Here is a 6,434-nt window from a genome sequence, read left to right on the forward strand (position 1 = left end):
AGACTCACTCACTCACACAGACTCACTCACACAGACTCACTCACTCAGACTCACTCACTCACACAGACTCACTCACACAGACTCACTCACTCAGACTCACTCACTCAGACTCACTCACTCAGACTCACTCACACAGACTCACTCACTCAGACTCACTCACACAGACTCACTCACTCACACAGACTCACTCACACAGACTCACTCACTCAGACTCACTCACACAGACTCACTCACTCAGACTCACTCACACAGACTCACTCACACAGACTCACTCACTCAGACTCACTCACTCAGACTCACTCACTCACTCAGACTCACTCACACAGACTCACTCACTCAGACTCACTCACACAGACTCAAGCACTCAGACTCACTCACACAGACTCACTCACTCAGACCCACTCACACAGACTCACTCACTCAGACTCACTCACTCAGACTCACTCACTCACTCAGACTCACTCACACAGACTCACTCACTCACACAGACTCACTCACTCAGACTCACTCACTCAGACTCACTCACTCAGACTCACTCACACAGACTCACTCACTCAGACTCACTCACTCAGACTCACTCACTCAGACTCACTCACACAGACTCACTCACTCAGACTCACTCACTCACACACACAGACTCACTCACTCACACAGACTCACTCACTCACACAGACTCACTCACTCAGACTCACTCACTCAGACTCACTCACTCCGACTCACACACACAGACTCACTCACACAGACTCACTCACACAGACTCACTCAAACAGACTCACTCACACAGACTCACTCACTCAGACTCACTCACACAGACTCAATCACACAGACTCACTCACACAGACTCACTCACACAGACTCACTCACACAGACTCACTCACTCACACAGACTCACTCACTCACACAGACTCACTCACACAGACTCACTCACTCACACAGACTCACTCACACAGACTCACTCACACATACTCACTCACACAGACTCACTCAAACAGACTCACTCACACAGACTCACTCACACAGACTCACTCACACTCACAGACTCACTCACACAGACTCACTCACACAGACTCACTCACTCACTCACTCACACAGACTCACTCACTCACACAGACTCACTCACACAGACTCACTCACTCACATAGACTCACTCACACAGACTCACTCACACAGACTCACTCAAACAGACTCACTCACACAGACTCACTCACTCACTCACTCACTCACACAGACTCACTCACACAGACTCACTCACTCAGACTCACTCACACAGACTCACTCACACAGACTCACTCACACAGACTCACTCACACAGACTCACTCAAACAGACTCACTCACACAGACTCACTCACTCAGACTCACTCACACAGACTCACTCACACAGACTCACTCACACAGACTCACTCACTCACTCACTCACACAGCATCACTCACACAGACTCACTCACACAGACTCACTCACACACACAGACTCACTCACACAGACTCACTCACACAGACTCACTCACTCAGACTCACTCACACAGACTCACTCACACAGACTCACTCACACAGACTCACTCACTCACACAGACTCACTCACACAGACTCACTCACACAGACTCACTCACTCACACAGACTCACTCACACAGACTCACTCACTCAGACTCACTCACTCACTCACTCACACAGACACACTCACACAGACTCACTCACACAGACTCACTCACACAGACTCACTCACACAGACTCACTCACTCACACAGACTCACTCACACAGACTCACTCACACAGACTCACACACAGACTCACTCACACAGACTCACTCACACAGACTCACTCACTCACTCAGACTCACTCACACAGACTCACTCACACAGACTCACTCACTCAGACTCACTCACTCACTCAGACTCACTCACTCACACAGACTCACTCACACAGACTCACTCACACAGACTCACTCACTCAGACTCACTCACTCAGACTCACTCACACAGACTCACTCACACAGACTCACTCAGACAGACTCACTCACACAGACTCACTAACACAGACTCACTCACTCAGACTCACTCACACAGACTCACTCACTCACACAGACTCACTCACTCAGACTCACTCACTCAGACTCACTCACACAGACTCACTCACTCAGACTCACTCACACAGACTCACTCACTCACACAGACTCACTCACACAGACTCACTCACTCAGACTCACTCACTCACACAGACTCACTCACACAGACTCACTCACTCAGACTCACTCACTCAGACTCACTCACTCAGACTCACTCACTCAGACTCACTCACACAGACTCACTCACTCAGACTCACTCACACAGACTCACTCACTCACACAGACTCACTCACACAGACTCACTCACACAGACTCACTCACTCAGACTCACTCACACAGACTCACTCACTCACACAGACTCACTCACACAGACTCACTCACTCAGACTCACTCACTCACACAGACTCACTCACACAGACTCACTCACTCAGACTCACTCACTCAGACTCACTCACTCAGACTCACTCACTCAGACTCACTCACACAGACTCACTCACTCAGACTCACTCACACAGACTCACTCACACAGACTCACTCACTCAGACTCACTCACACAGACTCACTCACTCAGACTCACTCACACAGACTCACTCACACAGACTCACTCACACAGACTCACTCACTCAGACTCACTCACTCAGACTCACTCACTCACTCAGACTCACTCACACAGACTCACTCACTCAGACTCACTCACACAGACTCAAGCACTCAGACTCACTCACACAGACTCACTCACTCAGACCCACTCACACAGACTCACTCACTCAGACTCACTCACTCAGACTCACTCACTCACTCAGACTCACTCACACAGACTCACTCACTCACACAGACTCACTCACTCAGACTCACTCACTCAGACTCACTCACTCAGACTCACTCACACAGACTCACTCACTCAGACTCACTCACTCAGACTCACTCACTCAGACTCACGCACACAGACTCACTCACTCAGACTCACTCACTCACACACACAGACTCACTCACTCACACAGACTCACTCACTCACACAGACTCACTCACTCAGACTCACTCACTCAGACTCACTCACTCAGACTCACTCACACAGACTCACTCGCTCAGACTCACTCACTCAGACTCACTCACACAGACTCACTCACTCAGACTCACTCACTCAGACTCACTCACTCAGACTCACTCACACAGACTCACTCACACAGGCTCACTCACTCACTCACTCACACAGACTCACTCACACAGACTCACTCACTCACTCACACAGACTCACTCACTCACTCACTCACACAGACTCACTCACTCAGACTCACTCACTCAGACTCACTCACTCAGACTCACTCACTCAGACTCACTCACACAGACTCACTCACACAGACTCACTCACTCAGACTCACTCACTCACACAGACTCACTCACTCAGACTCACTCACACAGACTCACTCACACAGACTCACTCACACAGACTCACTCACACAGACTCACTCACACACACAGACTCACTCACACAGACTCACTCACACAGACTCACTCACTCACTCACTCACACAGACTCACTCACTCACTCACACAGACTCACTCACTCAGACTCACTCACTCAGACTCACTCACTCAGACTCACTCACACAGACTCACTCACACAGACTCACTCACTCAGACTCACTCACTCACACAGACTCACTCACACAGACTCACTCACACAGACTCACTCACTCACACAGACTCACTCACACAGATTCACTCACTCACACAGACTCACTCACACAGACTCACTCACACAGACTCACTCACTCAGACTCACTCACTCAGACTCACTCACACAGACTCACTCACACAGACTCACTCACTCAGACTCACTCACTCACACAGACTCACTCACACAGACTCACTCACACAGACTCACTCACACACACAGACTCACTCACACAGACTCACTCACACAGACTCACTCACTCACACAGACTCACTCACACAGACTCACTCACACACACAGACTCACTAACTCAGACTCACTCACTCAGACTCACTCACACAGACTCACTCACACAGACTCACTCACTCAGACTCACTCACACAGACTCACTCACACAGACTCACTCACACAGACTCACTCACACAGACTCACTCACACACACAGACTCACTAACTCAGACTCACTCACTCAGACTCACTCACACAGACTCACTCACACAGACTCACTAACTCAGACTCACTCACTCACACACACACACACAGACTCACTCACACACACAGACTCACTCACACAGACTCACTCACACAGACTCACTCACTCACTCAGACTCACTCACACAGACTCACTCACTCAGACTCACTCACACAGACTCACACACACAGACTCACACACACAGACTCACACACACAGACTCACTCACACAGACTCACTCACACAGACTCACTCACACAGACTCACTCACACAGACACACACACAGACTCACTCACACAGACTCACTCACACAGACTCACACACACAGACTCACTCACTCACTCAGACTCACTCACTCACACAGACTCACTCACACAGACTCACTCACTCAGACTCACTCACACAGACTCACTCACTCAGACTCACTCACACAGACTCACTCACACAGACTCACTCACACAGACTCACTCACACAGACTCACTCACACAGACTCACTCACACAGACTCACTCACTCAGACTCACTCACACAGACTCACTCACTCACTCACTCACACAGACTCACTCACTCACTCACTCACTCACACAGACTCACTCACACACACAGACTCACTCACACAGACTCACTCACTCACACAGACTCACTCACTCACACAGACTCACTCACTCAGACTCACTCACACAGACTCACTCACACAGACTCACACACACAGACTCACTCACACAGATTCACTCACTCACACAGACTCACTCACTCAGACTCACTCACACAGACTCACTCACTCACTCACACAGACTCACTCACACAGACTCACTCACTCACACACACAGACTCACTCACACAGACTCACTCACACAGACTCACTCACTCACACAGACTCACTCACACAGACTCACTCACACAGACTCACTCACTCACACAGACTCACTCACTCAGACTCACTCACACAGACTCACTCACTCACTCACTCACACAGACTCACTCACTCACTCACTCACACAGACTCACTCACACACACAGACTCACTCACACAGACTCACTCACTCACACAGACTCACTCACTCAGACTCACTCACACAGACTCACTCACACAGACTCACTCACACACACAGACTCACTCACACAGACTCACTCACTCACACAGACTCACTCACTCAGACTCACTCACACAGACTCACTCACTCACTCACTCACTCACACAGTCTCACTCACACAGACTCACTCACACAGACTCACTCACACAGACTCACTCACACAGACTCACTCACACAGACTCACTCACACACACAGACTCACTCACACAGACTCACTCACTCACACACACAGACTCACTCACACAGACTCACTCACTCACACAGACTCACTCACTCAGACTCACTCACTCAGACTCACTCACACAGACTCACTCACTCAGACTCACTCACACAGACTCACTCACTCACACAGACTCACTCACACAGACTCACTCACTCAGACTCACTCACTCACACAGACTCACTCACACAGACTCACTCACTCAGACTCACTCACTCAGACTCACTCACTCAGACTCACTCAGACAGACTCACTCACTCAGACTCACTCACACAGACTCACTCACTCACACAGACTCACTCACACAGACTCACTCACTCAGACTCACTCACTCACACAGACTCACTCACACAGACTCACTCACTCAGACTCACTCACTCAGACTCACTCACTCAGACTCACTCACTCAGACTCACTCACACAGCCTCACTCACTCAGACTCACTCACACAGACTCACTCACACAGACTCACTCACACAGACTCACTCACTCAGACTCACTCACTCAGACTCACTCACTCACTCAGACTCACTCACACAGACTCACTCACTCAGACTCACTCACACAGACTCAAGCACTCAGACTCACTCACACAGACTCACTCACTCAGACCCACTCACACAGACTCACTCACTCAGACTCACTCACTCAGACTCACTCACTCACTCAGACTCACTCACACAGACTCACTCACTCACACAGACTCACTCACTCAGACTCACTCACTCAGACTCACTCACTCAGACTCACTCACACAGACTCACTCACTCAGACTCACTCACTCAGACTCACTCACTCAGACTCACTCACACAGACTCACTCACTCAGACTCACTCACTCACACACACAGACTCACTCACTCACACAGACTCACTCACTCACACAGACTCACTCACTCAGACTCACTCACTC

The sequence above is a fragment of the Scyliorhinus torazame genome, chromosome 18, assembly GCF_047496885.1.
Source record: "Scyliorhinus torazame isolate Kashiwa2021f chromosome 18, sScyTor2.1, whole genome shotgun sequence".
Lineage (NCBI taxonomy): Eukaryota > Metazoa > Chordata > Chondrichthyes > Carcharhiniformes > Scyliorhinidae > Scyliorhinus > Scyliorhinus torazame.